This window comes from Orcinus orca, chromosome 1 (genome assembly GCF_937001465.1).
Source record: "Orcinus orca chromosome 1, mOrcOrc1.1, whole genome shotgun sequence".
Lineage (NCBI taxonomy): Eukaryota > Metazoa > Chordata > Mammalia > Artiodactyla > Delphinidae > Orcinus > Orcinus orca.
The window spans coordinates 102397997-102419018 of NC_064559.1; the positions used below are offsets into that span (position 1 = coordinate 102397997).

A 21022-nucleotide genomic window follows, 5' to 3' on the forward strand; every position below is an offset into this window, starting at 1 on the left:
TAGGCACGTAGCATCACCTACCATAACTCAGATGAGCTGGCGGCTCAGCCCCAAGACTTAAAATACAAATGAAGCTTTTTGCTCACATCTCCCAAAGGGACATAAGCCATGCCGCAATCTCATTTCTACCAAATTACCTCATTGGATGTCTTCAATTTTTGAAGAAATCTCAGAGGATTGTTCAAATTTTCTGGCTTCCTGTCGCTTTGAAATTATTGGGAAACCCAATCTAATATGCAAAGCCATTCACGCAACTAATTTTTATGTATTTGATACATATGAATCATTTAAACACATTTTGTTTCACATCAAATCTAGGGTAAATTCAAGAGAAAGTTGAAATCACTTGATTAAAAATGCAGTCACTGATGTCCATTGCCATTCATGTACAACTTCTTAATCATTAATAAGAATTTTGTTATATTTTAACCCAATTTTTTGCATTTTCCATTTTTGTCATGGTGGAGCATGTGTCAAATGAACCTATTTCTTGCTCTACATTCTTCATACAATTTGTCAATGTGCTGGAAGGAAGGTTTTAAGGTTAATTTATGGGTCATATTCACTTGCACGGGTCCCCAGTTTTCTGGTCAAGCATTATTCTTTGTGTTTCTCTAAGGATGATTTTGGATGAGAGTATTAGTTAAATCAGTAGCCTGAGTTAAGTCGGTTGCCCTCTATAATGTGGGAAGTTCTCATCCAATCCACTGATGGCCTGAATAGAACAAGACTGACGCTCCCTCAGGTACAGGAATATTCCCCTCTCCAATGGACTTCCAGCAGAGTTTCAGCTCTTCAGACTTTGCGTGTTCCACACATATTAATCTCTCTCTCTCTGTCCTTGTCCCTCTTTCAGTAGCATATTTCTCTATGTATATATGTACACACATTTGTAATACATAATTTGAATATTTCATCTGTCATTTCATGTACATGATTACCTATGGCCAATTGAAATAATAATTTTCAAAGGTATTTTGAAGTGAACTTAAAGCCAAGCATATTAATGTAATATGACACATGGGGTGTGGAATTACGACAAATATACTGAGCTATTAGCCAAGAACTGAAGTTCCGGAAGCATTGCCTTAGCATGTCCACCAAAGATTTCATTTCTGCCTTTTCAGTGATTTAGATGTTAACATGTTTTCTAAGTTCCTCCCTTCTGTCCTGGATATGAACACTACTCTTTTCTATGCTGTCCCCATGGGCACTGAAGAGTCTTTTGATGGGACATGGTTGGTGAAGGCCCCGTCTGGTTTAGGAATAGAGTTGCAAATCTTGCTTTATGGTACTGTAGAATGTGGGAACAGATGTTTAATGGAATCAGGATATCCCATCTCAACTTACGCAAACTCTTCCCTAGACCGCTGTCGTGCGCTTAAAATTCCTTTATCACAAAATAAATCTCTTGTATTCCAGAAGTGAATACGAAGTTTCAATTGTGTGAAACCAAAAGTAGATATAAGGTACCATTTCAGATTCAGAGCATCACATATAAATGATTCAGAGTGACGCTGGGAGGGCAAAGATAAGCAAAGCACTACAGGTCTGACATGTGGATGAAATGTGAACTTAGGGCACATCTGATATATTTGCTTTTTTCCACTCAGTCCAGCAATGTTTTAGGTCTTTGAAGAGAGAAATTTGAAAAAAATGTTCACCGTTTATTCTCTGTCTTCTTCTTCACGTGCCAGAACCCTCAACCTGCCATATTATCTTCACTGCCAATATCTACCCCTTAACCATCCAATTTGGTACTTTGACATATCGCCCATGCATTTAGTAATAGTCCTTTCATAATTCTTCCTGCAGTCAGAAGGAAGAACTGGCCTAGTAACTTGTCTTGGCCAAATAATCAGGAAGCTTCTTAGGAATGGGGTTTTATAACGGGACAGCAGGAAGAAGAGGGGAATGAGGAGTAGAGGAGGAGACACTTGAAACCTGTGAAAATCATCAGCAAGGCATGTGCCAGAAGACCCGGTCGTAAACTTTCCTTGCAGCTCAGCCACATCTTCACTGACTGCTATATATTTTTTTAACAATATGATACATTGTTATATAAATAAAGGTATATCGTTGAATATATAATGGGGAAAACACAAAGCTGTTAAAAAGTGATCATGTCCATTAAACGGCCAAAAATATTCACTGCTTATACGTTGCTGTATTTAGTGTTACGAGTTTTCAATTTTCATATACCCACACACATGCATACATGTCTATCAGGTTACTGATTTGAGATCATCTTTTGTAATATAGATATCTCCAGGCATAGGTTGCTCTCTTTGTGCTGCCTTACATTTATCCCCAAAGTTCTTGTATGTTTTCTTTGCATTTTCGTTCATCTCAAGTTATTTTCTATTTATTCATTATTTCTTCTTTGCACCATTGTTTATTTAGGAATGTGTTTCCAAACTAACAGATGTCACAGCAACAGAGAGTAGAATGGTGGTCAGCAGGGTCTCAGGGGTTGGGCAAAGGTGGAGGTTTTGGGCCAACGGTACAAGCCTGCAATCATACAATGAATGAGTTCTCAGAGTCTACAGTAGAGCATGGTGATCTAGGTAATAGCACTCACTTGTGTAGTTGAATCTTGCTGGGAAATTAGACCATAAGCATTCTCATCACACACACACATACAAAGACACACACACACACACACACACACAGAAACAGGGAGACATACACACATTACATTGTTACTGATGAAGTGATTTATGTTCTAAGTGACCGATGATGGTAATGACTGCATAAAGTACACATATGTCAAGTCATCACATTATACACAGTAAATATGTACAATTTCGTTTGTTAATTATTCCTCAATAATCCCAGAGGGAAAGCATGAAGGTATAAGTATCATACAACGGAGTAACAATGTTTGAGCATCTCTGTGTTCCTTCTCCTCCTTGGCTCTCTCAGGATCTGATACTATTCTCTGAGAGAGCTTCCTTTATCCATCATTCTCTGGGGTCCTTGTAGTCACCTCAGAGTGGATATTCCCTTTTAGTCACCTGTACTGACCATATCTGATTTCCTAGTTGGAAATTAGGGAAAGGTGCGCGGGAATGTCGTTAGTAATCTTAAAAATCATTCTTTTTCGTTTTGGCCCATAGTTAATTTAGTTCTCAATTCCCTCAGAAACTTATTAGGCACCTGATATAATTTCAGTCCCCCAATCATTTCTATGTCCTACAGATCTCAGTTAGGTCCTTTTGTAGAAGGAATTTTCTGGCCTGATTAAATTACTGCCTTTTCCCCTAACATAATACAGCAACCATGAGGCTCCCTGGCACACAGGTGGAAAGAAGACAACTTCTGTCTACTTTCCCTGTTGTAACAGTCCACTGAAATTGAACTTCTAGTTGAAAACCACTTCTAATCGCATCTCTTACTCTTTAGGACTTACAAGCGGTGAGTTTTCTAATTCAACAAGGTTTTGAACTTCTGGACTGTATTATTTTTCTTTTCATTCTTTACATTTCTGGCCTGTCAACCAGAAAGATTTTCCTGAACATACATCTCCTGAAATACCCTGGGCAAATCAACAAGTGAGCAACCATTGCTTTGCCTCTAAAGATACCATGGACAACCATTACTTCAAACATTTTGCTATTGAATAACATGTAGCACCACATTTACGGCTTCCAATATCAGATTCCTTTCCAACCACCTCCAGACACATGAGCCAATGCCACAATTATTTTAAGATTTGTTACAGGAGCATCCCACCTCAAAGAACTAATTTCTATGTCAGGTCAAATAACAGTAGCTACAGTAGAGACAACTCCCAAATAGCAGTGTTGATTTTTCACTCATGACACGGTCTGGTGAGCGTTGAACAGTAACATGGGCATTTGTTTGCTTCTGCAGTTCTGGCATCTTTGACTCCTTTACTTCTAACCACAAGAAGGGATATGCTTAATGAACACATCCCTTTTCACAGCTTACTGGACCAGTAAGCTAAGCACTTGGAAAACAAGCGGCATAGTAACAGTCATTTTGTAAATCAAGATAAACATTGGAATCCCCTGTGTATCTCAAATGTGGGGTCAAAATAATGAAGAATGTAATTTCCGAGGTGAAAAAACATAGTAAGACCCTGCGGTTGTTGAGTTTTGCAATAAGAAGGGCACGTTGTACAAATGGGGAAGAGGTAGCACTTTGTCTGGTAAGGTCCCTTTAAATTCCCTTTCTTTTGTACTACCCATGTTTTCAGAACTATTATAATTTTATACAGAGTATCCCAATAATTTCCCAAACTGGTTATTTTGTGGGGTCAGATTAAAAATTCAGTTAAACTGGTAAAGAAAATCAACACAGAATATGAATGGATCATAAAGTTTAAAGAATATCCTTGCTTGCTCTACTAGGTATGTCAGAGCCACTCCCCTGCTTGGAGCACCTGGGGGTGGTGGTGACGGTGTTGGTGGTGGTGACGGTGATGACGACAGGGACAATGATGATCTGCCACCTCTCAAATGCCAATTACATGCTCGGCATTGTGCCAACTAAATGACACACGTTCATGTAATTTTTATGGCTAAGCAAGTGGGCACTGTATATGTGATTTTCCCCAGAGTTTATTAAAGGATTTGAAATCCCAAGAAGTTACAAAACGTGTTCCTTAAATGAGTCAAGCAATAATTAGGAAAATAACCTGGATTTTTAACTGTATAGAAATAATCATTGATACGACTCCAAATTCAGATAACACTGACTGTGAAAGCCTGAAACTCGGGATCAAAGAAGGATAGAAATCAAGCAAAATTATCATATGATATTGCTAAAAGCAGGTATGCAAAGAAAGAAAATATTTTCCCATCTCACAAAAGAACTGTATTTTATTCAGGACGTGGAGGATAAGTAACAATTGCTCAGCTGGTAGAAACCCATGCCCAGGTGACCGACCGACACAGAAGACAGCGAGAGAATCCTCAGAGGGCGCCCAGGAGGAGAGCGGCTGCTCTTCCTTCTGAGGCTCTGCGATGCTTTCTTGGGCACCTCCTAGATGGAAGCAGTACAGCACTCACAGGTAAGCAACCTCTGTCTGTCAGGAAGCACCACTTGCATATTGAGGCTGAAGGGTGGAGAAGCTTCTTCCGTATCCATGATAGGCTTTGAAGAGAAGAGGAAGGTGGAGCTCTGGAACTAGTTGAGCTGATTGTCCTTATCCTTTCCAGATGCAGATAAAAGCTCAAGCTCTTACATACTCTTGGGTGGCCACTTCTGCTAGCAATGTTGAACAGGTGCCCCAGGAGGGCATTTCTGCTTGCACTGCTGAGGCACGCATGGGTCAGGGCACTTTATAGGTGGGCAAGGGTCTGGACACTTGCAAGGTGGGCAAGGGTCTGGACACTTGCAAGGTGGGCAAGGGTCATGGCATTTCTGTGTGCACACTGGTGGTGGCTGGCAGGGCTGCTTGCACTGCTGATGTTGAGAAGACATCTTTCTGCAGTCTTAATATCTGAAAGAAAGTATATGACCGTGTTCACAACAAGGAATTCCTATAGAGAAAACAGCAAAATCTTGTGGAATAACAACAGATAGTATCTCACCAATCTCTAAGTATGTGCTTTAATCTGTTTAATACTTTTTAATGAATTACTGACTTCTCTCTTGCTCTTCAGAAAATCGTTACATCAGCCCAGAGAAAACCTTCCCTTTTCTCATACAGCTTTTCTAAAGAAAATATCTTTGTTTTGAAGAAACATGCAATGTTTTCTCTTTTGGTTTCTTTCTTTCTTTCTTTCCTTTTTTGTTTTTAATGAAAACGACATCTTCAGAAAAGCCCCTCACATGTTCTAAAAACATGGGCAAGCTCACAAGCAATTTGTATCAACATTTCCTCTCATGATGTCCCGACAGGATGACTTATATCCAGCGCAGAGGGCAATCAGGATGAGTGTAAGGGTCTCACACCTTCTAAGATAAATGCCTCTGAAATCACAGCAGAGGTCCAAGAGAAAAAGGCATAGAAGAAGGTAAATACTTTGCTCTTTATCCCTTCATGTCAATATTTCCTGTTAATTTCTTTTTCAATAGAGGAATTCAAACTAGGTATCAGTAATCTAGTAAATACAATACAACATTGTGCCCAGATTCCAAGTTCTCATCCACTAAGTAGCATTATACCCATGATCATAATTTTGGACCCATCAAGCTTGCTGAGTCCAGCCTAAACTCAACATTTGGGTGTCCATGAACAAAGTTGAAATGAAGAATAAGACTCACCAGGTTCTCCAAAGTCAATCAGAACTCGAGTGGCAGGAGGATAGCTGTCGTGCAGCAGAGGACCTATTTATTGGCGCTTACTGCCCCACCCAGGGGGAAGCGGAACTACCAAACTTGGTCTGGTCCAATCATTTCCCAACCCAAATGCAAATCCATCCATAACTGGCTTGGCAGGGACTCTGAAAACAGGAAATATCCTGATCCCGGATCTCCTCACTGGATTATGTTCTCATGACTCACAGAGTCCCTGCCTTAGCTCTCAGTTTCAGTCGTTTAAGGCAGTGGGAGCACTTGGAGTGTCCTCTAACTTGGAGTCAAAAGTTCCATTCCTTGACTGGGGAGGATGACCCTTTCGTATCTTTCACCATCCTTGACTCCAAAACTGCCGGCCTAGTTGCACTTGATCTGGTGGCAAGTTTGTTGTACATACTGGGTTGAAATGGGCCTCGCTACCTGGTGACACATGTCACTTTACCTCAAGTCTTTCTTTCAATTCATTTCGGTTTGATTCATGGCTTGCTAAACAAAGTCTCGTTTCGTCTTCGAAAATGGTCTGAGGGAAATTTGCAGATCATCTCATATGATTCCCTATCTTGACACTTGGAAACGTGTAGTAAAGTGTTGACCACTACGGTCCTCCTTTCACTGTTTGCTCCTTCAAATAAAGAACATCCAGCAGTCAGATGCCTGTGACCTTTATAAATCTGTTTTACTTCCTGCCACAAGGAATCCACTAGGCACATAGCATCCCCTACCATAACTGAGATGAGCTGGCAGCTCAGACCCAAGACTTACAACAGAAATGAAGCTTTTTGCTCATACCTCCCAAAGGGACATAACACATGCTCCAATCCAATTTCTCCAACTGACCTCTTCGGATGTCTTCAATTTTTGAAGAAATCTCAGAGGATTGTTCAAGTTTTCTGGCTTCCTGTCGCTGTAAAATTATTGGGAAACCCAATGTATTATGCAATGCCATTCACGCAACTAATTTTGTATGTATTTAATACTTATGAATTATTTAAACACATATTGTTTCCCAACAAATCTAGGGTAAATTCATGAGAAAGTTGAAATCACTTGAATAAAAACGCAGTCACTGAAGTTCATTGCCATTCATGTACAACTTCTTAATCATTAATAAGAATTTTGTTATATTTTAAACCTATGTTTTGCATTTTCCATTTAGGTCACGGTGGAGCATGTGTCAAATAAACCTATATCGTGCTGTACTTTCTTCATACAATTTGTCAATGTGCTGGAAGGAAGGTTTGATGGTTAATTTGTGGGTCAGATTCACTGGCACAGGTCCCCCGTTTACTGGACAAACATTATTCTGTGTGTTTCTGTAAGGATGATTTTGGATGAGAGTATTATTTAAATCAGTAGCCTGAGTTAAGTCGGTTACCCTCTATAACGTGGGAAGTTCTCATCCAATCCAATGATGGCCTGAATAGAACAAGGCTGACGTTCCTTCAGGTAAAAGAATATTCCTCTGTCAGATGGACTTCTAGGAGTTTCAGCTCTGCAGATTTTGCGTGTTCCAGACATTTTAATCTCTCTCTCTCTGTCCCTGTCCCAGTTTCTGTAACACATTTCTGTATGTATATACGTACCTACAGGTTGTAATATATAATTTGAATATTTCATCTGTCATTTCATGTACATGATTACCGATGGCCAATTAAAATAAAAATTTTCAAAGGTATTTTGAAGTGAATTTAAAGCCAAACATATTAATGTAATATGACACATGGGGTGTGGAATTACGACAAATATAATGAGCTATTAGCAAATAACCGAAGTTCAGGAACCATTGCCTTAGCACATCCACCAAAGACTTCATTTCTGACTTTTCAGTGATTTAGGTGTTAACAGGTTATCTAAGTTCCTCCCTTCTATCCTGGATATGAACACTACTCTTTTCTATGCTGTCGCCATGGGCACTGAAGAGTGTTTTGATGGATCATGGTTGGTGAGGGATCATGGTCTGGTTTAGGAATAGAGTTGCAAATCTCGCTTTATGATACTGTAGAATGTTGGAACAGATGTTTAATGGAATCAGGATATCCCATCTCAGCTTACGCGAACTCTTCCCTAGACCGCTGTCCTGCGCTTAAAATTCCTTTATCAGGAAATAAATCTCTTGTATTCCAGAAGTGAATACGAAGTTTCAATTGTGTGAAACCAAAAGTAGATATAAGGTACCATTTCAGATTCAGAGCATCACATATAAATGATTCAGAGTGACGCTGGGAGGGGAAAGAAAAGCAAAGCACTACAGGTCTGACATGTGGATGAAATGTGAACTTAGGGCACATCTGATATATTTGCTTTTTTCCACTCAGTCCAACAATGTTTTAGGTCTTTGAAGAGAGAAATTTGAAAAAAAATGTTCACCGTTTATTCTCTGTCTTCTTCTTCACGTGCCAGAACGCTCAACCTGCCATATTATCTTCACTGCCAATATCTACCCCTTAACCGTCCAATTTGGTACTTTGACATATCGCCCATGCATTTAGTAATAGTCCTTTCATAATTCTTCCTGCAGTCAGAAGGAAGAACTGGCCTAGTAACTTGTCTTGGCCAAATAATCAGGAAGCTTCTTAGGAATGGGGTTTTATAATGGGACAGCAGGAGGAAGAGGGAAATGAGGAGTAGAGGAGGAGAAAGAGGAGACACTTGAATCGTGTGAAAGTCATCAGCTAGGCATGTGCCAGAAGACCAGGTCGTAAACTTTGCTTGCAGCTCAGCCACATCTTCACTGACTCCTATATATATTTTTAACAATATGATACGTTGTTATTAAAATGAAGGTATACCATTTAATATATAATGCGGAAAACATAAAGCTGTTAAAAAATGAGCATGTGTATTAAACGGCCAAAAACAATCACTGCTGATACTTTGCTGTATTTAGTGTTACGAGTTTTCAATTTTCATAAACCCACACACATGCATCCATGTCTATCAGGCTACTGATTTGAGATCATCTTTTGTAATATAGATATCTCTAGGCATATGTTGCTCTCTTTGTGCTGCATTACATTTATCCCGAATGTTCTTGTATGTTTTCTTTTCATTTTCGTTCATCTCAGGTTATTTTCTATTTATTTCTTATTTCTCCTTCGTACCATTGTTCATTTTGGAATGTGTTTCCAAACTAACAGATGTCAGAGCAACAGAGAGTAGAATGGTGGTCAGCAGGGTCTGAGGGGTCGGGGAAAGGTCGGATGTTTGGCCACGGGTACAAGCCTGCAATCATACAATGAATGAGTTCTCAGAGTCTACAGTAGAGCATGGTGATCTAGGTAATAGCACTCACTTGTGTAGTTGAATCTTGCTGGGAAATTAGACCATAAGCATTCTCATCACACACACACATACAAAGACACACACACACACACACACACACACACAGAAACAGGGAGACATACACACATTACATTGTTACTGATGAAGTGATTTATGTCCTAAGTGACCGATGATGGTAATGACTGCATAAAGTACACATATGTCAAGTCATCACATTATACACAGTAAATATGTACAATTTCGTTTGTTAATTATTCCTCAATAAACCCAGAGGGAAAGCATGAAGGAATATCATACAACGGAGTAACAATGTTTGAGCATCTCTGTGTTCCTTCTCCTCCTTGGCTCTCTCAGGATCTGATACTATTCTCTGAGAGAGCTTCCTTTATCCATCATTCTCTGGGGTCCTTGTAGTCACCTCAGAGTGGATATTCCCTTTTAGTCACCTGTACTGACCATATCTGATTTCCTAGTTGGAAATTAGGGAAAGGTGCGCGGGAATGTCGTTAGTAATCTTAAAAATCATTCTTTTTCGTTTTGGCCCATAGTTAATTTAGTTCTCAATTCCCTCAGAAACTTATTAGGCACCTGATATAATTTCAGTCCCCCAATCATTTCTATGTCCTACAGATCTCAGTTAGGTCCTTTTGTAGAAGGAATTTTCTGGCCTGATTAAATGACTGCTTTTTCCCCTAACATAATACAGCAACCATGAGGCTCCCTGGCACACAGGTGGAAAGAAGACAACTTCTGTCTACTTTCCCTGTTGTAACAGTCCACTGAAATTGAACTTCTAGTTGAAAACCACTTCTAATCGCATCTCTTACTCTTTAGGACTTACAAGCGGTGAGTTTTCTAATTCAACAAGGTTTTGAACTTCTGGACTGTATTATTTTTCTTTTCATTCTTTACATTTCTGGCCTGTCAACCAGAAAGATTTTCCTGAACATACATCTCCTGAAATACCCTGGGCAAATCAACAAGTGAGCAACCATTGCTTTGCCTCTAAAGATACCATGGACAACCATTACTTCAAACATTTTGCTATTGAATAACATGTAGCACCACATTTACGGCTTCCAATTTCAGATTCCTTTCCAACCACCTCCGGACACATAAGCCAATGCCACAATTTTTTTAAGATTTGTTACAGGAGCATCCCACCTCAAAGAACTAATTTCTATGTCAGGTCAAATAACAGTAGCTACAGTAGAGACAACTCCCAAATAGCAGTGTTGATTTTTCACTCATGACACAGTCTGGTGAGCGTTGAACAGTAACATGGGCTTTTGTTTGCTTCTGCAGTTCTGGCATCTTTGACTCCTTTACTTCTAACCACAAGAAGGGATATGCTTAATGAACACATCCCTTTTCACAGCTTACTGGACCAGTAAGCTAAGCACTTGGAAAACAAGCGGCATAGTAACAGTCATTTTGTAAATCAAGATAAACATTGGAATCCCCTGTGTATCTCAAATGTGGGGTCAAAATAATGAAGAATGTAATTTCCGAGGTGAAAAAACATAGTAAGACCCTGCGGTTGTTGAGTTTTACAATAAGAAGAGCACGTTGTACAAATGGGGAAGAGGTAGCACTTTGCCTGGTAAGGTCCCTTTAAATTCCCTTTCTTTTGTACTACCCATGTTTTCAGAACTATTATAATTTTATACAGAGTATCCCAATAATTTCCCAAACTGGTTATTTTGTGGGGTCAGATTAAAAATTCAGTTAAACTGGTAAAGAACATCAACACAGAATATGAATGGATCATAAAGTTTAAAGAATATCCTTGCTTGCTCTACTAGGTATGTCAGAGCCACTCCCCTGCTTGGAGCACCTGGGGGTGGTGGTGACGGTGTTGGTGGTGGTGACGGTGATGACGACAGGGACAATGATGATCTGCCACCTCTCAAATGCCAATTACATGCTCGGCATTGTGCCAACTAAATGACACACGTTCATGTAATTTTTATGGCTAAGCAAGTGGGCACTGTATATGTGATTTTCCCCAGAGTTTATTAAAGGATTTGAAATCCCAAGAAGTTACAAAACGTGTTCCTTAAATGAGTCAAGCAATAATTAGGAAAATAACCTGGATTTTTAACTGTATAGAAATAATCATTGATACGACTCCAAATTCAGATAACACTGACTGTGAAAGCCTGAAACTCGGGATCAAAGAAGGATAGAAATCAAGCAAAATTATCATATGATATTGCTAAAAGCAGGTATGCAAAGAAAGAAAATATTTTCCCATCTCACAAAAGAACTGTATTTTATTCAGGACGTGGAGGATAAGTAACAATTGCTCAGCTGGTAGAAACCCATGCCCAGGTGACCGACCGACACAGAAGACAGCGAGAGAATCCTCAGAGGGCGCCCAGGAGGAGAGCGGCTGCTCTTCCTTCTGAGGCTCTGCGATGCTTTCTTGGGCACCTCCTAGATGGAAGCAGTACAGCACTCACAGGTAAGCAACCTCTGTCTGTCAGGAAGCACCACTTGCATATTGAGGCTGAAGGGTGGAGAAGCTTCTTCCGTATCCATGATAGGCTTTGAAGAGAAGAGGAAGGTGGAGCTCTGGAACTAGTTGAGCTGATTGTCCTTATCCTTTCCAGATGCAGATAAAAGCTCAAGCTCTTACATACTCTTGGGTGGCCACTTCTGCTAGCAATGTTGAACAGGTGCCCCAGGAGGGCATTTCTGCTTGCACTGCTGAGGCACGCATGGGTCAGGGCACTTTATAGGTGGGCAAGGGTCTGGACACTTGCAAGGTGGGCAAGGGTCTGGACACTTGCAAGGTGGGCAAGGGTCATGGCATTTCTGTGTGCACACTGGTGGTGGCTGGCAGGGCTGCTTGCACTGCTGATGTTGAGAAGACATCTTTCTGCAGTCTTAATATCTGAAAGAAAGTATATGACCGTGTTCACAACAAGGAATTCCTATAGAGAAAACAGCAAAATCTTGTGGAATAACAACAGATAGTATCTCACCAATCTCTAAGTATGTGCTTTAATCTGTTTAATACTTTTTAATGAATTACTGACTTCTCTCTTGCTCTTCAGAAAATCGTTACATCAGCCCAGAGAAAACCTTCCCTTTTCTCATACAGCTTTTCTAAAGAAAATATCTTTGTTTTGAAGAAACATGCAATGTTTTCTCTTTTGGTTTCTTTCTTTCTTTCTTTCCTTTTTTGTTTTTAATGAAAACGACATCTTCAGAAAAGCCCCTCACATGTTCTAAAAACATGGGCAAGCTCACAAGCAATTTGTATCAACATTTCCTCTCATGACGTCCCAACAGGATGACTTATATCCAGCGCAGAGGGCAATCAGGATGAGTGTAAGGGTCTCACACCTTCTAAGATAAATGCCTCTGAAATCACAGCAGAGGTCCAAGAGAAAAAGGCATAGAAGAAGGTAAATACTTTGCTCTTTATCCCTTCATGTCAATATTTCCTGTTAATTTCTTTTTCAATAGAGGAATTCAAACTAGGTATCAGTAATCTAGTAAATACAATACAACATTGTGCCCAGATTCCAAGTTCTCATCCACTAAGTAGCATTATACCCATGATCATAATTTTGGACCCATCAAGCTTGCTGAGTCCAGCCTAAACTCAACATTTGGGTGTCCATGAACAAAGTTGAAATGAAGAATAAGACTCACCAGGTTCTCCAAAGTCAATCAGAACTCGAGTGGCAGGAGGATAGCTGTCGTGCAGCAGAGGACCTATTTATTGGCGCTTACTGCCCCACCCAGGGGGAAGCGGAACTACCAAACTTGGCCTGGTCCAATCATTTCCCAACCCAAATGCAAATCCATCCATAACTGGCTTGGCAGGGACTCTGAAAACAGGAAATATCCTGATCCCGGATCTCCTCACTGGATTATGTTCTCATGACTCACAGAGTCCCTGCCTTAGCTCTCAGTTTCAGTCGTTTAAGGCAGTGGGAGCACTTGTGGAGTGTCCTCTAACTTGGAGTCAAAAGTTCCATTCCTTGACTGGGGAGGATGACCCTTTCGTGTCTTTCACCATCCTTGACTCCAAAACTGCCTGCCTAGTTGCACTTGATCTGGTGGCAAGTTTGTTGTACATACTGGGTTGAAATGGGCCTCGCTACCTGGTGACACATGTCACTTTACCTCAAGTCTTTCTTTCAATTCATTTCGGTTTGATTCATGGCTTGCTAAACAAAGTCTCGTTTCGTCTTCGAAAATGGTCTGAGGGAAATTTGCAGATCATCTCATATGATTCCCTATCTTGACACTTGGAAACGTGTAGTAAAGTGTTGACCACTACGGTCCTCCTTTCACTGTTTGCTCCTTCAAATAAAGAACATCCAGCAGTCAGATGCCTGTGACCTTTATAAATGTTTTACTTCCTGCCACAAGGAATCCACTAGGCACATAGCATCCCCTACCATAACTGAGATGAGCTGGCAGCTCAGACCCAAGACTAACAACAGAAATGAAGCTTTTTGCTCATACCTCCCAAAGGGACATAACACATGCTCCAATCCAATTTCTCCAACTGACCTCTTCGGATGTCTTCAATTTTTGAAGAAATCTCAGGGGATTGTTCAAATTTTCTGGCTTCCTGTCGCTGTAAAATTATTGGGAAACCCAATGTATTATGCAATGCCATTCATGCAACTAATTTTGTATGTATTTAATACTTATGAATTATTTAAACACATATTGTTTCCCATCAAATCTAGGGTAAATTCATGAGAAAGTTGAAATCACTTGAATAAAAACGCAGTCACTGAAGTTCATTGCCATTCATGTACAACTTCTTAATCATTAATAAGAATTTTGTTATATTTTAAACCTATGTTTTGCATTTTCCATTTAGGTCACGGTGGAGCATGTGTCAAATAAACCTATATCGTGCTGTACTTTCTTCATACAATTTGTCAATGTGCTGGAAGGAAGGTTTGATGGTTAATTTGTGGGTCAGATTCACTGGCACAGGTCCCCCGTTTACTGGACAAACATTATTCTGTGTGTTTCTGTAAGGATGATTTTGGATGAGAGTATTATTTAAATCAGTAGCCTGAGTTAAGTCGGTTGCCCTCTATAACGTGGGAAGTTCTAATCCAATCCAATGATGGCCTGAATAGAACAAGGCTGACGTTCCTTCAGGTAAAAGAATATTCCTCTGTCAGATGGACTTCTAGGAGTTTCAGCTCTGCAGATTTTGCGTGTTCCAGACATTTTAATCTCTCTCTCTCTGTCCCTGTCCCAGTTTCTTTAACACATTTCTGTATGTATATACGTACCTACAGGTTGTAATATATAATTTGAATATTTCATCTGTCATTTCATGTACATTATTACCGATGGCCAATTAAAATAAAAATTTTCAAAGGTATTTTGAAGTGAATTTAAAGCCAAACATATTAATGTAATATGACACATGGGGTGTGGAATTACGACAAATATAATGAGCTATTAGCAAATAACTGAAGTTCAGGAACCATTGCCTTAGCACATCCACCAAAGACTTCATTTCTGACTTTTCAGTGATTTAGGTGTTAACAGGTTTTCTAAGTTACTCCCTTCTATCCTGGATATGAACACTACTCTTTTCTATGCTGTCGCCATGGGCACTGAAGAGTGTTTTGATGGATCATGGTTGGTGAGGGATCATGGTCTGGTTTAGGAATAGAGTTGCAAATCTCGCTTTATGATACTGTAGAATGTTGGAACAGATGTTTAATGGAATCAGGATATCCCATCTCAGCTTACGCGAACTCTTCCCTAGACCGCTGTCCGGCGCTTAAAATTCCTTTATCAGGAAATAAATCTCTTGTATTCCATAAGTGAATACGAAGTTTCAATTGTGTGAAACCAAAAGTAGATATAAGGTACCATTTCAGATTCAGAGCATCACATATAAATGATTCAGAGTGACGCTGGGAGGGGAAAGATAAGCAAAGCACTACAGGTCTGACATGTGGATGAAATGTGAACTTAGGGCACATCTGATATATTTGCTTTTTTTCACTCAGTCCAACAATGTTTTAGGTCTTTGAAGAAAGAAATTTGAAAAAAAATGTTCACCGTTTATTCTCTGTCTTCTTCTTCACGTGCCAGAACGCTCAACCTGCCATATTATCTTCACTGCCAATATCTACCCCTTAACCGTCCAATTTGGTACTTTGACATATTGCCCATGCATTTAGTAATAGTCCTTTCATAATTCTTCCTGCAGTCAGAAGGAAGAACTGGCCTAGTAACTTGTCTTGGCCAAATAATCAGGAAGCTTCTTAGGAATGGGGTTTTATAATGGGACAGCAGGAGGAAGAGGGAAATGAGGAGTAGAGGAGGAGAAAGAGGAGACACTTGAATCGTGTGAAAGTCATCAGCTAGGCATGTGCCAGAAGACCAGGTCGTAAACTTTGCTTGCAGCTCAGCCACATCTTCACTGACTCCTATATATATTTTTAACAATATGATACGTTGTTATTAAAATGAAGGTATACCATTTAATATATAATGCGGAAAACATAAAGCTGTTAAAAAATGAGCATGTGTATTAAACGGCCAAAAACAATCACTGCTGATACTTTGCTGTATTTAGTGTTACGAGTTTTCAATTTTCATAAACCCACACACATGCATCCATGTCTATCAGGCTACTGATTTGAGATCATCTTTTGTAATATAGATATCTCTAGGCATATGTTGCTCTCTTTGTGCTGCATTACATTTATCCCGAATGTTCTTGTATGTTTTCTTTTCATTTTCGTTCATCTCAGGTTATTTTCTATTTATTTCTTATTTCTCCTTCGTACCATTGTTCATTTTGGAATGTGTTTCCAAACTAACAGATGTCAGAGCAACAGAGAGTAGAATGGTGGTCAGCAGGGTCTGAGGGGTCGGGGAAAGGTCGGATGTTTGGCCACGGGTACAAGCCTGCAATCATACAATGAATGAGTTCTCAGAGTCTACAGTAGAGCATGGTGATCTAGGTAATAGCACTCACTTGTGTAGTTGAATCTTGCTGGGAAATTAGACCATAAGCATTCTCATCACACACACACATACAAAGACACACACACACACACACACACACACACACAGAAACAGGGAGACATACACACATTACATTGTTACTGATGAAGTGATTTATGTCCTAAGTGACCGATGATGGTAATGACTGCATAAAGTACACATATGTCAAGTCATCACATTATACACAGTAAATATGTACAATTTCGTTTGTTAATTATTCCTCAATAATCCCAGAGGGAAAGCATGAAGGAATAAGTATCATACAACGGAGTAACAATGTTTGAGCATCTCTGTGTTCCTTCTCCTCCTTGGCTCTCTCAGGATCTGATACTATTCTCTGAGAGAGCTTCCTTTATCCATCATTCTCTGGGGTCCTTGTAGTCACCTCAGAGTGGATATTCCCTTTTAGTCACCTGTACTGACCATATCTGATTTCCTAGTTGGAAATTAGGGAAAGGTGCGCGGGAATGTCGTTAGTAATCTTAAAAATCATTCTTTTTCGTTTTGGCCCATAGTTAATTTAGTTCTCAATTCCCTCAGAAACTTATTAGGCACCTGATATAATTTCAGTCCCCCAATCATTTCTATGTCCTACAGATCTCAGTTAGGTCCTTTTGCAGAAGGAAATTTCTGGCCTGATTAAATAACTGCCTTTTCCCCTAACATAATACAGCAACCATGAGGCTCCCTGGCACACAGGTGGAAAGAAGACAACTTCTGTCTACTTTCCCTGTTGTAACAGTCCACTGAAATTGAACTTCTAGTTGAAAACCACTTCTAATCGCATCTCTTACTCTTTAGGACTTACAAGCGGTGAGTTTTCTAATTCAACAAGGTTTTGAACTTCTGGACTGTATTATTTTTCTTTTCATTCTTTACATTTCTGGCCTGTCAACCAGAAAGATTTTCCTGAACATACATCTCCTGAAATACCCTGGGCAAATCAGCAAGTGAGCAACCATTGCTTTGCCTCTAAAGATACCATGGACAACCATTACTTCAAACGTTTTGCCTTTGAATAACATGTAGCACCACATTTACGGCTTCCAATTTCAGATTCCTTTCCAACCACCTCCAGACACATGAGCCAATGCCACAATTATTTTAAGATTTGTTACAGGAGCATCCCACCTCAAAGAACTAATTTCTATGTCAGGTCAAATAACAGTAGCTACAGTAGAGACAACTCCCAAATAGCAGTGTTGATTTTTCACTCATGACACGGTCTGGTGAGCGTTGAACAGTAACATGGGCATTTGTTTGCTTCTGCAGTTCTGGCATCTTTGACTCCTTTACTTCTAACCACAAGAAGGGATATGCTTAATGAACACATCCCTTTTCACAGCTTACTGGACCAGTAAGCTAAGCACTTGGAAAACAAGCGGCATAGTAACAGTCATTTTGTAAATCAAGATAAACATTGGAATCCCCTGTGTATCTCAAATGTGGGGTCAAAATAATGAAGAATGTAATTTCCGAGGTGAAAAAACATAGTAAGACCCTGCGGTTGTTGAGTTTTGCAATAAGAAGAGCACGTTGTACAAATGGGGAAGAGGTAGCACTTTGCCTGGTAAGGTCCCTTTAAATTCCCTTTCTTTTGTACTACCCATGTTTTCAGAACTATTATAATTTTATACAGAGTATCCCAATAATTTCCCAAACTGGTTATTTTGTGGGGTCAGATTAAAAATTCAGTTAAACTGGTAAAGAAAATCAACACAGAATATGAATGGATCATAAAGTTTAAAGAATATCCTTGCTTGCTCTACTAGGTATGTCAGAGCCACTCCCCTGCTTGGAGCACCTGGGGGTGGTGGTGACGGTGTTGGTGGTGGTGACGGTGATGACGACAGGGACAATGATGATCTGCCACCTCTCAAATGCCAATTACATGCTCGGCATTGTGCCAACTAAATGACACACTTTCATGTAATTTTTATGGCTAAGCAAGTGGGCACTGTATATGTGATTTTCCCCAGAGTTTATTAAAGGATTTGAAATCCCAAGAAGTTACAAAACGTGTTCCTTAAATGAGTCAAGCAATAATTAGGAAAATAACCTGGGTTTTTAACTGTATAGAAATAATCATTGATACGACTCAAAATTCAGATAACACTGACTGAGAAAGCCTGAAACTCGGGATCAAAGAAGGATAGAAATCAAGCAACATTATCATATGATATTGCTAAAAGCAGGTTTGCAAAGAAAGAAAATATTTTCCCATCTCACAAAAGAACTGTATTTTATTCAGGACGTGGAGGATAAGTAACAATTGCTCAGCTGGTAGAAACCCATGCCCAGGTGACCGACCGACACAGAAGACAGTGAGAGAATCCTCAGAGGGCGCCCAGGAGGAGAGCGGCTGCTCTTCCTTCAGAGGCTCTGCGATGCTTTCTTGGGCATCTCCCAGAGGGAAGCAGTACAGCACCCGCAGGAAAGCAACCTCTGTCTGTCAGGAAGCACCACTGGCATACTGAGGCTGAAGGGTGGAGAAGCTTCTTCCGTATCCATGATAGGCTTTGAAGAGAAGAGGAAGGTGGAGCTCTGGAACTAGTTGAGCTGAATGTCGTCATTCTTTCCAGATGCAGATAAAAGCTCAAGCTCTTACATACTCTTGGGTGGCCACTTCTGCTAGCAATGTTGAACAGGTGCCCCAGGAGGGCATTTCTGCTTGCACTGCTGAGGCACGCATGGGTCAGGGCACTTTATAGGTGGGCAAGGGTCTGGACACTTGCAAGGTGGGCAAGGGTCTGGACACTTGCAAGGTGGGCAAGGGTCATGGCATTTTGGTGTGCACACTGGTGGTGGCTGGCAGGGCTGCTTGCACTGCTGATGTTGAGAAGACATCTTTCTGGAGTCTTAATATCTGAAAGAAAGTATATGACCGTGTTCACAACAAGGAATTCCTATAGAGCAAACAGCAAAATCTTGTGGAATAACAACAGATAGTATCTCACCAATCTCTAAGTATGTGCTTTAATCTGTTTAATACTTTTTAATGAATTACTGACTTCTCTCTCACTCTTCAGAAAATCGTTACATCAGCCCAGAGAAAACCTTCCGTTTTCTCATACAGCTTTTCTAAAGAAAATATCTTTGTTTTGAAGAAACATGCAATGTTTTCTCTTTTGGTTTCTTTCTTTCTTTCTTTCCTTCTTTCCTTTTTTCTTTTTAATGAAAACAACATCTTCAGAAAAGGCCCTCACATGTTCTAAAATCATGGGCAAGCTCACAAGCAATTTGTATCAACATTTCCTCTCATGATGTCCCGACAGGATGACTTATATCCAGAGCAGAGGGCAATCAGGATGAGTGTAAGGGTCTCACATCTTCTAAGATAAATGCCTCTGAAATCACAGCAGAGGTCCAAGAGAAAGGCATAGAAGAAGGTAAATACTTTGCTCTTTATCCCTTCATGTCAATATTTCCTGTTAATTTCTTTTTCAATAGAGGAATTCAAACTAGGTATCAGTAATCTAGTAAATACAATACAACATTGTGCCCAGATTACAAGTTCTCATCCACTAAGTAGCATTATACCCATGATCATAATTTTGGACCCATCAATCTTGCGGAGTCCAGCCTAAACTCAACATTTGGGTGTCCATGAACAAAGTTGAAATGAAGAATAAGACTCACCAGGTTCTCCAAAGTCAATCAGATCTCGAGTGGCAGGAGGATAGCTGTCGTGCAGCAGAGGACCTATTTATTGGCGCTTACTGCCCCACCCAGGGGGAAGCGGAACTACCAAACTTGGCCTGGTCCAATCATTTCCCGACCCAAATGCAAATCCATCCATAACTGGCTTGGCAGGGACTCTGAAAACAGGAAATATCCTGATCCCGGATCTCCTCACTGGATTATGTTCTCATGACTCACAGAGTCCCTGCCTTAGCTCTCAGTTTCAGTCGTTTAAGGCAGTGGGAGCACTTGGAGTGTCCTCTAACTTGGAGTCAAAAGTTCCATTCCTTGACTGGGGAGGATGACCCTTTCGTATCTTTCACCATCCTTGACTCTAAAACTGCCTGCCTAGTTGCACTTGATCTGGTGGCAAGTTTGTTGTACATACTGGGTTGAAATGGGCCTCGCTACCTGGTGACACATGTCACTTTACCTCAAGTCTTTCTTTCAATTCATTTCGGTTTGATTCATGGCTTGCTAAACAAAGTCTCGTTTCGTCTTCGAAAATGGTCTGAGGGAAATTTGCAGATCATCTCATATGATTCCCTATCTTGACACTTGGAAACGTGTAGTAAAGTGTTGACCACTACGGTCCTCCTTTCACTGTTTGCTCCTTCAAATAAAGAACATCCAGCAGTCAGATGCCTGTGACCTTTATAAATCTGTTTTACTTCCTGCCACAAGGAATCCACTAGGTACATAGCATCCCCTACCACAACTGAGATGAGCTGGCAGCTCAGACCCAAGACTTACAACAGAAATGAAGCTT

The 21022-nt window shown here is 40.2% G+C and overlaps 3 long non-coding RNA genes across 4 annotated transcripts in view; 1 reads left to right on the top strand and 2 right to left on the bottom strand.

Annotated features, from left to right (window-relative positions):
- Window positions 1-3661: 3661 nt before the first annotated feature.
- LOC125962143 (uncharacterized) overlaps window positions 3662-21022 on the bottom strand; it is a 44670-nt gene continuing 27309 nt past the window's right edge. Inside the window, exon 3 of the long non-coding RNA XR_007473624.1 lies at window positions 3662-3676. This is a non-coding gene — a long non-coding RNA (uncharacterized LOC125962143). The remainder of the gene's footprint in view (window positions 3677-21022) is intronic.
- Window positions 4802-21022, top strand: part of LOC125962144 (uncharacterized) — a 42441-nt gene continuing 26220 nt past the window's right edge. Inside the window, exon 1 of one of the 2 annotated variants that reach the window (XR_007473625.1) lies at window positions 4802-5038. This is a non-coding gene — a long non-coding RNA (uncharacterized LOC125962144). Of the gene's footprint in view, window positions 5039-11782; window positions 12020-21022 lie in introns of those variants that run through there. The other variant, XR_007473626.1, reaches the window with a different exon arrangement.
- LOC125962161 (uncharacterized) lies at window positions 18798-20241 on the bottom strand. Its single transcript, XR_007473648.1, has 2 exons — window positions 20212-20241; window positions 18798-19438 (listed from the first exon to the last, which is right to left on the bottom strand). It is a non-coding gene; the product is annotated as an uncharacterized LOC125962161 (long non-coding RNA).